We start from the raw sequence: 21,539 nt of genomic DNA on the forward strand, positions 1-21,539 counted from the left end.
CCAAGGCAATGACTCAGAAAAATGCATCAGTGCTCGCTTTTGAGGGTTAAAGATGACCAATCTCGTCGCCACTCAAAGGAAACAAAAGTACAGAACAGTGAGTGGAACCTTTCAAGAATAAGCCAATCTGGAGTGCGGTTGCTTAGGTTTAGTCAGTGAAAATGTGAAAGCTACCCCAATTTAAACCGTATATGAAAACAGAAAATCTCCAGACCCATAGAGAGATCAATAACAAGGGCACAAAAGCTTGGTCTCTGGGCCTGGAGCGGTTTCTCCAAATAAAATAAAATAAAATGATAGCAATAACACGGGGCACGATGGTGCGTTCATCACAGAAGCGCCAGATGGCCACTCCCACCCCCCAAAACTTTTTCTATAGCAGAGTCTATAGCTAGCTGACGCTACCTCTTGCTACGATGGGCAAAGTAAAGAGTAGACAGCTATCTATCAAGTTGTAAAGAAGCTTTCTTTTAAACCTAGTTTGGATAGCTTACCGCAGGTAATAAAGTAGGGATAACCGTAAAATACGTCAAATCATAATTCAAAAACTCAGAAAAACGACGGAGGACGACCGCTGATAATTCAAAGAAAAACGACGGAGGACAGTCTGTCGTGTATGCCAGAAGACAGGCTACGAGTGGAACTCCAGAACGCCTGAAACAAGCGAATATGATTTATGAACAATATGAGAGAGAGTAAAGAAACGTCCACATATCCACACCACGCATCTAAAAGATCCACAATAACAGATAACATGAGCAAATGAAACGGAGAGAGTCCTAGGAGGTTACACACTCCACGCGCAACGCTTTACCCACACAACCCACCCTCACTAAATGTTTTTCACGGACGAAACCAAACACTGCGTCTCCATTCAACCGCAGAAAGGAGTTTCCTTCAGAAACAGAGAAAGAGAGGAAGGTGGTCGGGTTTCTCTTCATGAGGGCTCCGTTTTTTACTTTTTTTCTGGTTGATGTCGCCGTTGCCTTTTCTATCTTAGTAAGGGATAGAGACTCCTTCAGAACCGCATCAGATCTTCTCCAGCTTCTCGGCCTTCACCACAGGGTTCTCCTTGCGGATCGTATCCTGACCACGCAGCTTGTAGTCGTAGTCGCACTTGTGCTCCTCAGGGTATCGGTGGGAAGAACAGAAGGTCCTGCCGCAGCGGCACCGGAATCCAGTGAGCCCAACGCGCTTCCGGCATGAGGAGCAGCGGTTGGGCGGCTGGTGGGCCGGGGGATCCGACGGCACTGTGCAGGAAGATGAAGCGTGCTTCAGGCAGTAGTCCTCCGGACCGGTGGAGGGCGGTGCAGGGTCAGCCTCGGCTTGGGTGGTGGCGATGGCACCGAGGGATTTCTCCACGGCGGCCTTGGCCGAGGAGGCCTGCTCCTCCTTGAGGCAGTGGTCGCGGTAGCACTTGGAGCAGAGGTTGAGGGTGGCGGGGCTGCCGAAGAATCCGCAGTTGTTGGCGCACAAGCGGTGGCTTTCGGGGGCCTGGCAGCCGGTGCCGTCGGTACCTCGGTTCCAGCTTTCCTCCGCCATTGCTGAGCTTCTTTTCTCTTGTTGAGAGATATGCAATGTCAGAGGCGTTCTCTCTGCCCAAAAACAAGGGCTTCTTGTGTCCAACCGCAACCTGAAAATCCACAAATACACAAAAGAACCAGGATGAGAGAGAGAGGGTGATAGCGAGATTCTCTCCTGCTGTGTCAACCCAGAGCCGACAATAAGGACAATAAGCATATATTGCATTTATGTGTGACCAACCTCTTGTAACCGCATCCCAATTCTGCAACGAACTAGTAAGATAAAAGGATTAGCTCTAGGTAGGAGTCGCATCACGATGCTAACCTAGCATTGTATGATGAATTTTTGGTGCTTCTTCTCAGGAGTCAAAAAGCAAAATAAAAAAGTATCAGGAAAAAATGGCATCACTCATTGGGTGTATTGGCGTAAAACCTCAGGACTCCCTGGTTCATCAGGGATAAAGGATAAAAGTAAAAAATGTTACCATTCCTCTCTCTCCTAACTTTCATGTTTATCTTTATATGTTTTCTCGTGTCCAAAACATAATTTGCTGGTTTTTTGTCCCTTAAGGGTGTGTTTGATGGCATGTCGCGCGGGACACCGCGCCCATCAAACACTGGATGCGGCGCAAACGCAGAGCAGTAAAATACTGTTTCACCCTCCCTGCTACGCTGGGAACAGGGACGGTGGTAACACCGCTAACGCTTTGGATTATAAAGGAGAGGAACGGAACGAAACCTTTGATGAAAGAAAGAGATACGAACCAAATAAGGGGCCGACACCACAAGACATAAACGGAACGGAAAGAATGATGACTCTAAAAAGGCCGAATCATAAAAGTATTTAGCGTAAATCCTGAACAAAATCCCTAACGTAAACATGAATTCGGAAGAGGAGGATTGGAATCTGAGATTCCAGAAAAGCATCCGCTGTAAGACGAACAAAAGGAAAGGAGATGAGATTAGGATTCATTTGGAGGAAAATAAGAAAAAGAAAGACCGATTTTAAACCAAACAACGACATAACGACACCATTTTCAGATTATCAAAGGAATCAAACACACAAAACAAGCCAAAAAGGGAGTACCAGGCAAGATGTGGGTTGCAAGAAGAATAGGCTTTTATGGCGTAAGAGCTTTGAAAAACCCAAACCATGAAAAGTAAGATTAATGATAGATGAACTGTGAAAAAAAAAACATATCAATGATAGATGAGTTGCATAAAAACAAATTTAGACAAAAAATAGAGAAAATGGAGAGTTTGAAATCGCATATGCAGGAGAGATACACAAACGCATCTCATGCAGCCCAAAAGAGAGAAAATCAAATTTTCTATTTTCAACGAGAATTCGAACCAAAAATATCCATAAATTTTATCTTCACGCAAGAAAGATTACGTTATGAGGTTATCCCATCTACACGCAAACATAATCTATAAAGACACCCCCCTCAAAGGAAAGCAACAGAAGATACGAAGCTTCACGCCATGGACGAAGAACGATCTACGAAAAGGCAAAAGGCCAAGATGACGATCGGATGCGGAGAAGGGGAGAAAGAAACACGATCAAAAAAAAATCGGAGAAAATTTTAGAAAGAGTCGCAGATCATGCAGAAAAATAACCAAATTCCAGGCAGGAAACCTCAAAACCGCAAATTAAACGGGAAGAAAGCCCCAGAAAAACCAAAATACGGCCAAAAAGAAAAACCGAAACCTGTCTAACAAGGACCTCAAAGGCGTAGAATCCATCCCAAAAAACTCACAAACCAATCAAAACCAGCACTGAAGCACATAAAACCCCAAAATCCAAACTGAAACCCCACAAACGCTCAAAACAAGCCAAAAACGACCTAAAAACTTCCAAAAACGTCGAAACCAAAACAAGACCCCGCAAAACCTTCACGGATCATGAAAAAAATCAAGATCGTCGAGAACTCCACCCGAAAACCGACGATCGGAGCCAAAACACAAGCCATATCTTTTCCGATCTAGCCGAAAACCAGGTAAAAAGAAGCAAGACATCAGATCCACGCACCGACGTACCTGCAGGCTCCCGTCCTCCGAGACCTACGGCCCAGAGCGATCCTCTCTGTCTCTATAACAAACGATCATTCAACGAACAAAGAGAGAGGGCAGAAAACGCAAAACACGAAGCCAAAGAGGGAGAAGGGCGTAGGGATGAAGAAGAGAAAACGCAGAAAAAGAGAAAAGGAAATAGAAGGAAGAGATTCTTCGGGGCGAGGGATTCCGCCCTAATACTTCGATTTCTGGGGTATAAGTTTTCGTGGGTGAAGAAGAAGGGGGTATCAGATTTCAAAGGAAGGAGGACGTTTTGGGGAAGAATTTATATAGAGGAAAGAGAGAGAAACGAGTCGTCTTCGTCTCTCTCTCTCTCTCTCTCTCTCTCTCTCTCCTCGAACCCACCAACCTTCCTTTGGGCTGCAACCAATAATACCATAAAACTGCAAAACCGGAAGTGGTTTTAGGAAGATTCCCGATCTCTCTCCTTCTCTCTTTTCGCTAACCTAATCTGGTTTTTAATGAATTATTAGTCCGTAGTGCCTGAAATACCCCTTCCTTTTTATTTAATGTTGTGGTTTGTCCACGGTCAATGTGACACCCCTTAGGCCGTAACAAAACCATATCGGTAGTTTCTAATCGAGTTAATCTGAAACCGACTCAATGCAAATAAAAATTTGTGTTTCTCGAAAAATCTTACAATTTTTAAAAATTCGGTCATGTTCAAAACCGCAACTTTTCGATCGTACAAAAAACTTTTCCACCGTTCACATGTGTAAATTTTCTCTAATATGTGAATTTTCTCCCATAGATTTGCGAATGTCTTCTTAGATGCTTTCACATTTATGAATGTCTTAACCTTTGCACGTGAATGTCCTTTTATTTATTTGTGCTCTTTACGCAATTTTTAGTAAAAAGAGTTTGTTGGTAAGAACTGAATGACATTTAACAATATTTCAAAAGTGTCACTAAAGCCTTTAGCAATACTTTAAATGCACATATTTGAAAAAAATTTTAAAAAAAAATTACATATTCTCATATTTTGAGAAAAAATTCACATATTTGAAAGAAAATTCACAAATAATAAAAGAAATTCGCATATTTAAATATTTGAGAGACATATGAGAAAATCAGCATGTGCAAAAGGTGAAAAGGTTGTTTTACAACCAACAAAAAGTTGTGGTTTTGGGCATGGGTGGATTTTTGAAATTTGTAGATTTTTTCTGAAAACATATCAATTTTGTTCTATAGTACAGTCATTTTTCCTAAGAAAATGCATTGTTTTAAAGTTGTAGGCAATAGGACTTACAACTCCAAACTTATTGAGTTTATCTTAATATTTCCTAAAGAATTTAGGTTTTTTGTGTATTTTCAACTATATTTATTTCTGAAATTTGATATACAAGAACTGGTGTTTGTGTACGAATAAACTTGGAGCAAAAAAATGTATTATTAAGGTTGCAATTGAGTACGCGTGTGGGTTTTGAGCTCTAATGAGGCTTTAATGGATATTAGTAAGGATGCAAACTGTTTGGATCCAGTACAGCTAAAATACATTGGGGAGTTGGATCCAGAACAGCCAAAACTTGCAAAACCATTAATCTGGATCTGAGGATGCCCTGCATAGTTGTAGGATAAATTTCTCAGTAAGATCCAAATTGAGCGATCATAACCGGTTTATACTATAGAACTATGACATGGATTAGATAATCTCCTAACTGAGATCCAAGGCAACCAAACGCACCTAGTTTTCTGTGGTTTTGTAGAAACAATTTGCACCGTAGTTACTGTGCAGACCCTTCGTAGGGGGTGCCGTATGGATTTGAGTAGGTTGGACCCATTATTTTTGGGATATGGATCCTTAAAAGATCCAAGTGTATTTTCGGTTCTGATTGACGCACATAAGGTCCAACTAGCAATTGGATTGACCTTTTCTATTGGATCTATTTTTGGATGTGGAGCACGTCCGATCTGTTTATGCATTCTACATGCAACAAAACTCCATAAATGGAATTTTCTCCGTGAGAGAAAGTCTTCTGATGAATAAGTTAAATAATACAAATTTGTGATATTTAAAATTGTTTTTTATAATATATCTGGCCACTGTGATAATATTTTCAAAGTGTGGCAATAATTTTGGATTTTATAAGTGTACGAAATTATATTGATGAAAATCATGATACTTCCAAATATCATCAATATTGGTTGCATAGTTTTCAACCTATTTTTACCGGATCCAATACTACGATATGAAAAACCTGGATTTTAAATCAAATATATTCCAAGGGATTTGTATTTCGCAATGCAATTAGGGTTCTGATTTATTTCTTTAAAATTCGTTCGGGTTCGGATCCGAATGCAGTGCAATCCGTTTTTGCATCATCCACTGTGCCATCCGCGTGAAGGTGTGAGGGCAATTTGGTCATAGAATTTGTAGGAAGACTGCCTTGAGAAAGGCACCCCCAAAGTGCAGACCCGGTCCACAAAACGGCCTACACGCGTAATAACGTAATCACGGACGGCGTAAAACCCTACGCGTTGCCCATACGGCTCCCTCTTGTCCATTCTTGATTTGAACCCTTATTTACTTTGTCTTGACCAAAATAACCTTTCGGTGTTGGATCCTCATGGGATCTGGGCCAGGACCAGACTTGGTGGGTCCGGGTGCACAAGGAAAAACGGGTCCAAAGGAAAAGTGGACAGCCATGGCCCATGAACCGGTCTTAGGCGAGCAAACTGAATTCGGGTTGACCTAGGGGTGGCAGGAAACCCTTTAATACAGGGACAAACATGAAATATGGATCCGGGTCTTCACTCAAAATCGGTCTGAATCGGCCCATTCAGATCGAATCGACCCTTAGTAGATTCAAAACAGGGTTCGATTGGATTCCCCCTCCAACATCGTGTCAAAATCGTCATTTTCAATTGAATCGGTTATTCAAGGGATTGAGATTCTACTTTATGAACATTTTTTTTTAAATATCATCTTTATTAATGTTGTCTATATTGGGATATATTGTTTTGTTATTTTTTACAAAATTTTATTTGTTTAATTTTGTATTTTTAAATTTTTTGAATAAAAAACAAATTTTTTTTTTTTTTAGTATTGCTAAGTACTATATTGGATCTGGAATGTATTTAACGGATCGGGTTCAGTTAGACCCGCAATAACAAAACGTGAGTTGCAAGAAATATTAAAGACTAATTAAATATATTTTACCAAACAGGGCTTGTATGAATATAATTTACATTCAAACGGCCAGATAAAATAATGGCACTAAAAAAAAAATCTGCGTATGATGTGTACGGGATTATTCGGACCTAATTTTACAAAACAAAGTAAAGAGCCAAGACAATATGTTTTTTTTTTTAAAGGCAAGCTGGGGTTAGGCAATAGGCAGATAGGGATGTCAACGGATTTGGTTTGGTTCGGACCCTGGTGGAACCTGACTTGGACCAGATTTTCAGGTATAAACATGTGTTCGGACCGGATTCTAATTGGGTACACTATAAGAAAAGCCATACCTGGTCTCGATAAGAATTACATGAAGCAAACCTGGACCATACCCAGTAAAACCATATTTTTTATCATTTTTACATTGAAAATTTGCGGGTCTTAATCGAAACTCGGGTCAGGTCCGGGTCCGGTATAAAAGTTTACAAACTATACCCAGATCCATGTATTAATCGAGTCTTCTTATTTATCACCATACCCCCGACCCTATAAGGATTGGTTCTGGTAAACCATGCCGGTTCACACCCCTAAGCAGAGTCCTACCAGTCATACAGTGAGATCTGAGCTCATTGGTAGGGGCGACTGGTGAACACAGAACATGGCCAAGTTGACCGGACCAAAGCTGGGTGCACTTCCTAGTAGGCAAGGAGATATGCAGTCTTTGTCCGAACGTTGCAGTTTTTCCTTGTTTATCCAAAAAAATATGATCATATATCCCAATCTAATGTATTATTTTCGGATATCAGTACTAAAATAAAGTACCGACTGTCCCCTAGCATAATGGTTGGAGGGGTCTGGGGTTCGAAACTTGGCAGCGCCCAAGTCAGAGAAAATGTTCAAAATAAAATCGCAATGTGTTTTCACACGAGAGTCAAGCTTAGTTTGGATTTGTACTAGGATTTGGATCGACCTTTTAGTTGGATATGTATTTGAAATCCATATCAAATTTGATTTTTTTATGCATTTAGCATGCGAAGTACAATTTTTTGACCTATTTTTACTTGATCTATGGTCTGATTTTAATTTGGATTTGGACTAAACATTGAAGATTCGTAACAACCATGAATAACCTTTTTGCAACCATAAATAAATAAATATTGTTGCCATTACCTAGAAATATCGTTTCTTTTCATTTTTTAGTTGCTTTTCATGAAATTAACCTTATAGATGTACTCTACATGTTTCACATAGTGAGAATTGGCTCTTGAATTGTTCGATTAGGACATATACAAGTAGGCATGATACTTTCTTGGTTTATAAAGTCATGATTTTTTAATGGAAAAAATATGATCCAAAAGCCAATTCTCACTATTTGAATCCATCCAGGAGGTCGGATTCGAACAGAACAACATGGGCATGAGAGATCTGGAGGTATTTGTACATAATGGCACCATTACTAAAATATTACCCTATATATATATATATATTGGTATACGCTTGATTTACATAGATCTAAGCTCGAAAAGCAAAATCTAACCTTTGAATCATGTTATATATTGGTATACGCTTTATTTACATAGATCTAAGCTAGAAAAGCAAAATCTAACCTTTGAATCATGTTTAGCATGTTATATTTATTATTTTCATGAATTCAAGTTGACTGACAGGTGATGATTTAATCATTTTTAAACCATCCTTATTTACATGAATTGTGAACCGTTGGTTTTTTACTGTCCCAAAAATGAAATCTTGAAGTTTATTAGACATGATGAAACCTTCTATCATAGTAAATAAACCAAGTTAAACACATCCGTACAACCGTTAGATCTGCCATTTAATGGTTAGATCCATCTAAACAAGAGCATGCACCACCGTATGATATCATGTATAGAATCACCATATATATATTATATTATGTGGCGTTATGTTTCTTGAAAGAACATCCCAATATGAATTCCTCTAAGAGAGAGAGAGAGTATTTATGCTTGATTTTTCAAAGCCATCAAATATTTTTAAACCCAAAAGATACTTTTCATCCAACCATTAGTTGATTACATATCATTTGGGCTTACTTTTCATACAGCCATTAATTTATTATAAATTATATTAATGCCAAAAAAAGTTTTGCAGCTTTATAATGAATTCTGAGTATGAGTTGTCTGAAGGTTGGTTTTTTAATATAATATCATAACTTTTTTTTTTTTAGCTTCAGCCAATATAATAATCCATCAAAGTAGCCAACACTATGATGGCTGTGCAGGACCATTGTTTTGGCAGCATAAAAACTCTGTGGGCTTACGCCTTCGACTTGCGTAAGGGATGATGCTCATAGGATTTGAACCTAGGTCGTCGGACTAGCAGCCTAGCCTCCATCCCTCTATGCCAAACCCCTTTGGGGCAATTTGGCTCCATTTGAGTCTTGAATCAGAGATCCGATGATCAGATCTGGGTGGGGGCAGCGCTGATGTGGTGCTGGGCCCAGACATGACCACAGGATCTCAAACGACTTATCTGAAATCCTCACTTTTTTATCTTCTCGAGGAAGAACCAAGGTTCACAAAAAAAAAATGTGGGCACCGGCTAGAGATCCTTAGGGTTGAATGAGGTCAAGAGTTCGATACCCAGGATGTGCATCTTTTGCCGCTCGACCAGTAATGGGATGTCCAAACCATAATGGTGGTTTATCCATGAAATAAAAAGAAGCTGAGTTTAGTTTGGAGTAAAAATTTAGTGCTTACTCTATGGACCTGGACCCAGATCTGGTTCTGCCTAAGACAGGTCTGAGATTCATATCAGCAGCCGGTGGCAGCACCTCAAAAGTCAGACCTGGGTCAGGGTCCAGATTTGTCAGGCTCAAGTAAGACTCGTTGATGGCCCTAGTCATCTAGACATCCGTATGCTTTTAAAGAAGTTTGTAGAGCTTGAATTGGGTAATCTAGATTACCCACCACCTATAGCTCAAATTCTGCAACATTATGTAATTGCATAAAGATCATTTTTTATTTTTCAATAACCTTGGATTCATTGGACCCCCATGTTCAACCTCTAATTGTTTATTGGATCATATCCTGATGAGATGGATCGAGCTCCGGTATATATATGACCCAAGTTACCACATGTTCCTTGGGCCTGTTTGGGATCGGTAGTTGGGATGGGCGTTTATGGAGTTTATGCATTTAAGGAAGTGACGGTCGCTTTGCCGGTTACTGTCAAATCCATCCTTTAGCGTAAATTCGAAGGAAAAAGAGCCTTACTTTCCATCCCAAATGCATAAATGCCCATCCTAACGCCGAGATTCTAAACGGGACCACCATGGGCATTTGACCAAGATTTTGCTTCCGGGAACACCAAATGCATAAACTCCCATCTCAGTGCCCAGATTCCAAACAGGCCCCTCAAAACCTCTTAAGTTCTTCACCACATGCATAAGATTCCACGTTTCCTTCACATTTATAAAATTTGATTAGATGTGTATGCTTGCTAACGGGGCTCTGCGTGGTTGGTAGGAGCTGTCAGCACATATCTCCTTGTGGTGGGACGTTGCAGGTTCAAAACCCGTAGGTTGAGTAATAAACCGGTGGGGAGTCTGCCTAACTCCAGCTTGCCTTAAAAAAAAAATGCATCGTTCGATTGCAGTGGCAAACTGGCTTCCGAAGAACTTATACAAAAAGACAAAACAGAGGGCGGTAACTGTGATCTATGTGGACGGTGAAGACCGGTTCACGTGGCAGGAAATTACTGGTGGAGAAGGAGATAGATATGAATCAACACACACACACCGGCGGTTCCCGTCCAGGTAAGCAGATTCTGTGGCTTTTCTACATGAGTGGAGATGCCTTAGTTTTTTTTTAAATATATTAAGTAATTAAAAATATTAAAAATAAATAAAAAGGCTTTATCTTTTTTAAATGTTAGTATATCAATTGGATGCAATTTAATCCTATGGTTGGATTATTATATTTACACTAATCTAATAGTTGGAGGGTTAGTCGTAAATGACAATGGGTAAGATATACTAGCCAGGGTTTTAGAAAGAGGGATCTTCACATGAGATGGTGCCCATCCATCTGCCATGAGGACATCATCTGGCCGTCAAACTTGAAACTTTTGGTTGAAGGTGGATGGCCCACATCTTGGGCTTGTCTTGTGTATGTGCATTGTGCCATAATTCTTTTGGAAGACGTGAGCTAAAGTGAATTGAGATCGAATGCAATGTGATTGCACACTTTTAAGTGTGTTTCTGTAATTGATCACCCACCATTTGCTGTTGGGCCCCACAGATGACAGGGTGATCAGAGCGGCGGCACACTAAAAGTGTGCAATCACATTACACCTGATCCTCCCTCTTTTGCATTGGCCTAAATCCAAGGTATTTGATCAGGGTAAGAAGGCAGATTAGGTGCAAACGCATCTCACAGAAAAAAATGCAACGCTTGCTTGGCTGGGCAACACTTGTCCACTTCAGGCTGTGAGACCCACAAACCTTTGACAATTCTTGGCATGTTTTGTGGGGTCCAACAACACATGTTGTGCAAGTCGATGGGGGTGTCATATTTATTTTATGCAATTGCATTGCACCTGATCCTGTCAATTTCGATTATTGATTATGGATTCATGGTAGGAGGGAGGATCGGTCATTGGTACAAGTGCATTGCACAAAAAATGTGATGCCCATTTCGGCCGTGCAACTCTAGTCCGATCAATATTTTGAATCTGACAAACTTTAACCAGTTCTTAGCATGTCTTCTGGGGCCCAGCAGCAGCATGGGTTGTGCAAGTAGAATGGGTGTCTCATTTACTTTATGCAATTGCATTGCACCTGATCTCTCAGTGTCATTGTACATCCAAGCTGTTGGTCATATTCGGAGGGTGGATCAAGTGTAATCACATTGCACAAAATAAAGCAACGTGTTGGCCATGCAACACTTGTCTGATTCACACCGTGTGCCCCCTACAAACTTTTTTTTTTGACAGAGAAAGCTGAGGCTAAGCGACCCCTACCAGTAGGGACGGCAGTGGACAGGGGTGGAGACAAAGTCTTCACCCCCTCCCCATCTCAAAATTTTGCCTTCCATCCCTGCACTGGTTTTGATTTTAACCTCCATCCTTGTTTTGTGTCCTCCATCTCTGGTCCAAACGAGGTGAGGCAAGGCAGGGCCCTGTTTTCCCTCGGTCCATTGCCATCCCTAAAGAAGGATTGGAGACCGGAAAGACAGGGATGGGATGGGACAGAGATGGGAAAAAGCGTAAGTCTATCCCCGCCTCCATCCTAGCACGGATTTTGATTTTAACCTCCATCCCCGCCTCATGTCTTCCATCCCCGATCCAAATCGGGCAAGGTGGAGCGGAGCCCCATTCCAGTTCCACTGCCATCCCTACTTACCAGTTATACAATCATACCATTGGGATTCGAACTTGCAATGTTAACACATGGTGAGGTGTACTAACTGCTCATGCCAGACAAGCCGAGCCCCTATTGGTGAGCCCCCACAAACTTTTAACACCAGTTCCCGGCATGTTAAGGGATGTCACATCTATTTCATGCAATTACATTGCACTTGATCTCGAGTGTCATTATAGATGATTAGGCCTAATTTGTTCAAGTAAGAAAAAAAAAACATTTTTAAACAAGTAAAAAGGGGGGGTGTCACATTTATTTCATGCAATTACATTGCACCTGATCTCGAGTGTCATTATAGATGATTAGGCCTAATTTGTTTATGTAAGAAAAAAAAAGTTAGCCATTTCTATAGATGTCTATTTTAAAACATCTTAAACCAACTAAATGTGTTTTTGCATTCTTACCGGTCCAAACCCATCTAGACCCGATAATAACCGAGCTTGGACCCACAAAATCAGGCTTGTTTAGATAAATGGTTTCGGACCTAGAGGTGGGATCGGTAAGAGGCCTGGACCTTTCCAGCATTTGTAATTCAGACACAAGTCCGATCTGAGATCCAATTAAGATTTTTTTTTCTTTTTGATAATCAACTGGGGGGAAGAGTCGGGCCAGAGATACACTGATCTCTAATCCTTGGATCTCAAATCCGAGCTTAAGATCCAAGCAGACAACTCAAGATCTTATTATGTCTTGTTCTTGCCATTAGATAAACTTGTGTGCACAAACAAAAGCAGTCTTACTCCCATATTTGAAATTCCAAAAGGCTAACGATAGTATGTTCTCTTGCAGATGATGAAAGCCATAGTGGAAGTGGGATAGGGACCCCCATTCAACCACATAAGGATATGGTTCTCAGTGATGCCATCCCAGGGAAGCTTAAATAAGTTCTCTTTACAAACCACAAGTATCATTGTCAAGAATTTCTCTGCAAGGGAATATCTCAGGATATTTTTCAAAAAAAAAAACTTTGAACAATCTCAATGAATTTACAAAAATAAACTGTTCTTTTTTTTTTTATAACGAAGCGAAAACCATTGTTGTGGTTCAGATGTCCCGATACGGGCCGAAATGAGTGACCATGGCTTTGTTCGGTTAATGGTATAGTTGTATAACTGGTAGGGGTCTGCCTAACTGCAGCTTTCTCTGTAAAATATATATATATATATATATATATATATATATATATATATATATATATATATATATATATATATATATATATATATATATATATATATATATATATATATATATATATTTTAGAAATCAACTTTTGAGTTTTTTTTTTTTTTGTAGTTAAGGGAAAACACCCCCACCCAATCATTGATGGCACATTGGCTGGCCTCTGGTTGATAAAACCCTTAAGGTCCCCTCTGCCTACCAAGGAGTATAATCATCTTAGACATTGTAGCAAGAGACAGACTCTCTGGCTTTAAAACTTGTGACATCCTGTAACTTAGTGACATTTACAAGTCGCCCTTACCAGATGAGCGGAGCCCTTATTGGCAGAAATCAACCGGACCTTTGTAATACCATCCGGCATAGGCCTAACTTATCCTGCTATCCACCTACTCTTTGGTTCATGTTTGGTCCTAAAATCGTTCAATGGACCTTTGTTTAGGCAAATAAAGTGAATAAAATGCTCTTAGTGCCTGTTTGTTCAATAAAAGAACATAAGATGACAGAAAAATAAGTAAAAATCTAGAAATGTAACAAAATGTCGTTTATACCTAGGGATGGCAATGGACCGGGGTGGGGGCGGGGGACAGGGTCTCCACCTCTGCCCCGTCTCAAGATTAGAACCTCCATCCCCGCACAGGGATGAATTTTAACCTCCACTCCCGCCTTCATCCCTGTTTCATGACCTCCATCCCCGGTTTAAACAGGGTGGGGGCCCGTTTCCCCGTAGTCTATTGCCATCCTTTAGAAGGGTTGGGGATGGGGCGGGGTAGGGACAGGGCAGGGCGGAGAAAAGTGTAAGTCCATCACCGAATGGGGATGGATTTTAACCTTCGTCCCCGCCTCCATCCCCGTTTCATACCCTTCATCCCCGGTCCAAACCGGGCGAGGCGGGGCGGGGCCCCGCTTTCCCCGGGTCCACTGCCATCCCTATTTATACCTCAAGTATTTTGAAGTGCCTTCATATTAATATGGCTTTGAATGTAATGCAAGAATTTCTGTGAATAGCTGATAAATTGGGTACACTTTTTTTTTAAAACCCAAATGTATCACATTCAGTCTACTGGTCTATTAAAAATTATGTCATCTTTAAAACATATATTTTGAGATATTTAACAATAAATTCAAAATTTTGTGGAGATGGCATTGATTAGCCAGTAACATTCTCATTTTTTTCTTTTTTCTTTTTTCTTTTTTCTTTTTTCTTTTTTTTGAAAGACGGAAAAACCACCTCACCCACTCAATCAGCTCATTGGTGTAACCACTGTTGTTAGTTTAATATCATTGCGAATCGTTCTGAATATTTTTAAAAAGTGTTAAAAATAGTTTTAAATATTTTTATATTTTCAATATTAATCACGTCACTGCTGGTTAAAAATTGGTCGATTCATATCAATTTTATTGAGAATAAAAACCAGTTGTTTTTCTGAATCATTTTGAAAATCAATTCAGCCCCCCGGTACTGATTGTGACAACATTGGGTGTAACCATAGTTGCATTTGTACTTGATATGCACTAGTGTATCGTGTATCAGGCGTGCCTTACCAGGTACCGATATGAAACTCGTCTCGGAAACCATAAATTAAAGAACCAAATGTTTAATAAACCCGTTTCAATTAATTGAAAAACATATGCCATATTTACACAGAAACACATTTTTATTATAATAAAAATGAGTATCAAGTTCATTTTTATTAGCATTTTTGCATAAAAACAATAATTTTATTTTATAAAGACATTTTTTTAAGAATAATAAATATTGTAATTTGCCAACAATTATTCTACAATATTGATTGAATTACGTATTACGTTTACCGTTTTAATTTATAGGTATCTTTATAAAAAATATATGCTTTGTATCAACTTTTAAGAAAACACTTACCAATTCTTTTAGAAACTGTCAATGTATATTAAAAACTCATGTCGATATTTTTTGGAATTGTCTCAACATTTGTTTCAAATAAAAACGTACCTGACTTACCTGTACCTGTACCCGTTCCTGGCAATTATGGGTGTAACACCCAGCTTTGGCCATAGGCAAGAGTAAGGTCACAGATCAGGTGCAATCACATTGCACACTTTGGGTGTGTACCGTTGCACCTAGCTGCCCTCAATCTTTTGCTGATATGTGGGGCCAACAACAAATGAAGGTCTGGCAGGTGCAGCGGCACACTCAAAGTGTGCAATGTGATGGCACCTGATCTGTCATCCGTCTCTTCAGCTCAGTGACGTTAGTGCGCCGCCACTAGTAGATAAGTGCAGCCCTTGTGGCCTTGTGTAGGCTTGGTGTCATATGGTAGGTGTAGAGTACACTCAGCCCTACTGTTACTGTTTAGGGATGCCAGTAGGTTGGGTCCTGACTTGGGTCTGGGCTAGCTGGATCCAACCCAGTCCAGGTTTGGAGAAGAATTAACAATAGATTTGGGGTAAATTTTGATCTAGCCGACCTTTTTCAGTTTCTTTATAAAAACAATGTAAAAATCCAATTTCAACTTAACAAGTTCAGCTCATACTTCTATCTAGGACCCACAAATGTTCCCTAAGTTGTTCTTAGGTTTTATCTGTTGGATTTTGAATCTACTAAAAAACTAAATAGATCGTTAATCGTGTTCACGTTAAATTGTTAAAAAGAACAAACAGAATCTAAAACTTGATATGAAAGTGTACTTAAATTCATTGGTGCTCTGATAGATCTTCACAAGTATGATCTTTCAGGACCTTTATACGTGGCTTTGCCTTCTTCTCTAAACCTTATGAGAGAAAGATAGTTTTTCTTTGATGATGATGAGGAGCCAAAAGAAAATTCATAACTTAATTGTAACCACTTTAAGGTTTATTTCTAATTTAGCCCATCATAAAATAAAAAATTGACAGATAAGAATACATGAGGTTTATACACATAACAAGATCATACCATATGAGATATCACATGGCCCAACCGTATGAGATCACATAATACGAGCCTTAACCTTAGACATCCTATAATGTATGATTAAGCATATGTAGGCCCACGCTATTTTTCTAACAATCTCTCACTTGGACCACATATGTCACCTTATAATCATGCATTATATCCTTATGAGTTCAAAACCATTGTTTTATAAAATGATATCTCTAGCAATCTGGTTCATTGATCATGTCAACATAAAACCAAAATGATCTTCATTACAAATATCGTAATTAGACCCATCAATGATCATGTATATTAACATAACCAAAAAGCATAGATCAAATATGGATGTGAAGCATGAAAATTACATGTAATGTGATCCAAACATGCCTATTTTCAACTGGTCATGCCCTAATCTTTAGTGAGATAACAAAAAATGAGTAGAGAATGAAACCGAAACTTGAACTTTATGAAGTGGTAAACTGAAACTTTATTATATCATAGAATGTCCAAATACAAACTCCTACTAAACTAATATATAATTAAATGATAAAACACTCATTCGAGCAGTATGCACATAAAAGACCTTGGATAGCAAACCTTTGGTAGGCGGATTCATAATCATAGAGTTTGTGCTAATATATTCTATCGATATCTGACTATTCTGCACTATTTTTTTAACAATAAGAAATTTGATGTCAATATGCTTTGACTTTGATGAGCTCCTGCTGTTGTTGGAATATAGTACTATTGACTTATTGTCATAAAACAACTTTATCAGTCTTTCAACAATATCCAAAATCTATAGCCTAGTGACAAAAGTGTGTAACTATATTCCATGATTGGATGCCTCATAACAGGATACGAACTCTGATGCCATAGTGGAAGAAGTAATGAGTGTCTGCTTAACACTCCTCCAAAAAATAGCTCCCACAGCCAACAGAAAAATATAATCTAACGTGGATTTGCGATTGTTTTGGCATCCAACAAAATCAGAATCAAAATACCCAATGATCTCCAACTGATCTGACTTCTTGTATGTGAGCATATAACCTTTTGTTCTTTACAAATACTATATAACCCGTTTGACTACTTTCCAATGATTCATACCCGGGTTACTAATATATGTGCCTAACATCCTAACAATGTATGTTATATTCAAACGCGTACACACTTGAGCATACATAAAACTTCTCATAACAGATGCATAGAGAAACTTTTTTATACCCTTAACTTCAGTCTAGTATTTAGGGCACTGAGCGAGACTAAACTTGTTTTCCTTAGCAATAGGAGTATCACCTGGTTTACAATCCTCCATACTAAATCTATCTAGAATCCTTTCGATATAGCTCTTTTGTGAAAATCTAAGAATACTTTGAGAACGATCTCGATGTATTTGGATCTCTAACATAAATGAAGCATCACCAAGATCTTTTATTTCAAATTTCTTTGTCAGAAATCTCTTGGTTTCGTACAATATGCATATATCATTACTGACAACTAATATGTCATCGATATATAAAATCAAAAAATTATACTTATCCCCATTAAACTTATGGTATATACAATCATTTCAAAACTAAATGAGAGGACAACTTGATAAAATTTATGATACCATTGATGGGAAGCCTGCGTAAGTCCATAGATGGATTTCTTTAATTTGCAAACCATTTTCTTTGCATTGCCTTAGACAAAATATTTTGATTGCACCATATATATTGTCTAATTAATGTTAGTATTAAAGAATGAAGTTTTTACATCCATCTGATGCAGCTTCAAATCATAATGAGTCACAAGTTCTATCATAATTCTAAAAGTGTCATTGGTAAAAATTGGAGAGAAAGTCTTTGTATAGTGAATACCAACCATTTGAGTAAACACTTTTACAACAAGACGTACCTTATATCTTTCAATATTACCCATTGATTCTCTCCTGATTTTAAATATCTATTTGCAACCAATGTGCTTCACACATTCAGGTAATGGAACAAGATCTTATACGTCATTGTCTTTCATGGATTTAATCTCGTTATGCATTGCATCAATCCATTTTTTAGAGTTAGAACTTTGCATAGCTTGGTGAAAGTTGATTGGATCATCTTTCCTTAATACAATATCACTCTTATATTCTTGAAGAAAAATAATATAATCATATGAAATTACCCTTCTCTCTCTAGTTGATTTTTTTAATGGCACTTGTTATTGAGTTACTTGAGATGTTTCTTGATGTTGTTGAGTTTGCACTTCAGAAGAAAAAACTTAATTTTGGATAGGGAGATCTAGAACATTGCCTTGATCTGAATTTGTTGAGACGATGTCAAAAAAAAATTTTGATCATTGTCAACAATAAATGTAAGAAGGGTAAAAGATTCTTCTTCAAAAACAATGTCTTTTACATTATCACTATTGTCAAACTCAGCATTATCAAATAAACAAATGTTTCTCATCTCAAAAAAGGACTTATTCAAAAGGTCATAAAATTTATAACTCCTAAATCTTTCAAAATACCCAACAAAATATCAGCTAATCGTTCTTTAATCTAGTTTCTTTTCATGTGGCTTGTAGGGCCTAGCCTCAGCTGAACATACCTAAATATGAAAATGTTTCATATTAGGCTTTTTACCTGTCAACATTTCATATGAGGTCTTGGTCACTGTTTTAGATGATACCATGTTCAGTACATAAGTTGCAGTCTTTAATGCCTCTCTCTAGAGAGACTCTGGTAAGGTAGAATGAGAAATCATACTCAATACCATATCCTTTAAGGTCATATTTTGTTTCTCAGCAACACCATTAATGCTAGAAGTGCCTGACATGACATACTCATGAGGGACAATATCATAGTCCTCTAGAAATTTAGCAAAGGACCCTGAACGTTGTTCACATAATCCATCATATCTATCATAGCATTCTCCACCATGGTCAGATTTGACAACCTTAATCTTTTTTCCAAATTGGTTTTCAACTTTAACCTTAAATGATTTGAATACATTCAAGGACTGAGACTTTTCATTAATTAAATACAAGTACCCATAATGAGAATAGTCATCTATGAACGCAATAAAATATTATTGACCATTCTATAAAGTTGTAAGGAATGACCCACAAATATCAGTAAGAATTAATTCTAAGATGTTTGTTATCATTCAACACCTAATTTCTTTATGTTTGTTTGTTTCTCTTTTATATACTCAACACAAACCTAAAAGTTAGTAAAATTAAGGAAATCAAGAATTTCACTTGTCACAAGCCTTTTAATTCTTTGTTTAGAAATATGACCTAAGCAATTGTGCCATAATAAAGTGAAATTCTCAATTATTAATTTTCGTTTTGTACTATGAGAAATACAATGCAAGGTTTCATTGTACGAAATAATAATATTAAGCAAATAAAGGTTATCAACCATAGATAAATAATTGGTCTCAATAAGATTTGAATCAAGAAACAATTTAAATTGTTTATTTTCAAATAAACAAGAATAACTAGATTTATCTAAAGCAAAAATAGAAACCAAATTTTGTCTAAAAGACAGTACAATGTATGTTTCTTTCAAATCTAAATAACTACGAGTTTTTAATAGTAACATAAATGTCCCTATTACCTTAATATGTACTGATTTGCCATCACCCACATAAATAAATCTTTCAGCATCAATTGGTATTCGACAACTTAGGCAACCTTGCATGGATAGACATATGTGAGTGGTAGCAGCAGAATCCATCCATCAAGTGTGTTTAGGTACAGAAGTTAAATTAACCTAAAGACAAACCAATGCAATGAGCATATATTTCTTCATGTGACCCTCTCCTTTGTAAAAGAAACAATTGAACTTTAAATTCTGATGTCTCTTCTGTTTCTTCTGTGATTGAGGGTTTACTGCAGCTTTCTTATTCCTTTTATTTTTCTTAAATTTGTCCTTAAAGGCTACTGCTAAGTAAACACTTTCTATCTTTTCTTACTTCATCATTTTCTCTTCTTGCACATAGTAGAAAATGAGCTCATTTAAGAGTTCATTTGTCCTTCTAGCTGTTATAACTAACCTTAAACTGACTATATTGTGCCAGAAGAGATATCAAAACTAAGTGCACAAGTAAGTCCTTAGACAACTCTAACTTTAGTACATTTAGTTTCGAAGCAAGATGAAATATTTATATAATGTACTCTCTAATATTTTATTTTCCTTTATATCCCATTGAAATAAGACTCGAAAAAAGAGTGATTGTCTCAACCTTTTTATTTTTAGCAAAAATTTCTTCTCAATAAACTCTTTGACATTGACCTTTTCGTTAATAATGCCTTTGAACGAATCGAGAATTGCACGTTTTATGATCATATGACTCATGCGATTGGATCGATCCCACCACACAAAATTCTTTTTATCACCAGCAAAACTCCTATCCGTAAGAGCAGGTAGTTGTTCATCTCGAAGTGCAAGATCCAAATCCATACATTCAATAACAATCATAATGTTATTTTTTCAGTTTTTTGAAGTTAGAACCACTCAAAAGAACGATCGAATTTATATTTGCAAATATCATAGAAGCAGAAGTATTAACTGAATCAATAATAAAATAAGCTCACGATTAACATACATATTCACATGCATTAACACAAAATAATATATTTAAACTGTGGTAAAACCCATCACAAGATACCCAACATAACAATGACATTTAATCTTTGGATATAAATGTCAACTTATAAGTGGTACTCTCATTACAGTAATCAAACATGAATAATTAATCTTGTCAAACAACGAGCATTTCTTTAGATCGACTTGTTATTCACAAAAAAAAACGTACAATTGTCTCATATTTATTACTAAAAAATATGTATTTGAGCTCTGCCAAATAGTAATCTTTCTTTGGGCCGATCACTATTTGCATGAACCTCAAATATATAAACATCTCAATATTCTAAATGAGTCAATCTACATAAGAGAGGTTACTTTGATAACATATTGTTTCAAACAACTCGATTAGAATATCAGACCCTTATTCTGAAAAGAATAACAAGGTTTAAATACATCAATACATACATATGAACAAAAGAAAAACATAACTATAATCTGTATAGAGCCAAAAAATGACCGAAGATGGCCCTTCAAAGGTACCCATTATGCATACTGAATGGTCCTGAATTTAATAATAAAGTCTTCATAATTTATCTTTTTTTATTACAAGGCACATGCAAGGGTTCGGCCCATGGGATCGGGCCGGACCCATCGACAAGTAAAAAACTGGCCTGACCTGGCACAGGTCAGACCCAACTGTATCATAATCGAGTATGAGCCTGAGCTATCGGGTCGGGTCTAACCAGGCTCGACCCACACAATGGCACCGCCTAACTCGGTTC

At 37.8% G+C, this 21,539-nt stretch overlaps 1 pseudogene across 2 annotated transcripts; it reads right to left on the reverse strand.

Moving 5' to 3' along the window:
- Nucleotides 1-644: 644 nt before the first annotated feature.
- Nucleotides 645-4,030, reverse strand: LOC149848552 (zinc finger A20 and AN1 domain-containing stress-associated protein 4 pseudogene; annotated as a pseudogene). 2 transcript variants are annotated; one of them, XR_016430228.1, is made up of 2 exons: nt 3,564-4,030; nt 645-1,633 (listed from the first exon to the last, which is right to left on the reverse strand). The product of XR_016430228.1 is annotated as a zinc finger A20 and AN1 domain-containing stress-associated protein 4 pseudogene, transcript variant X1 (transcript). The 2 variants fall into 2 exon arrangements; XR_016430233.1 differs by having other exon boundaries at nt 3,556-3,950.
- Between the last annotated feature and the right edge of the window lie 17,509 nt (nt 4,031-21,539).

This window comes from Nuphar pumila, chromosome 1, assembly GCF_984573655.1.
Source record: "Nuphar pumila chromosome 1, dmNupPumi1.hap1.1, whole genome shotgun sequence".
Classification (NCBI taxonomy): domain Eukaryota; kingdom Viridiplantae; phylum Streptophyta; class Magnoliopsida; order Nymphaeales; family Nymphaeaceae; genus Nuphar; species Nuphar pumila.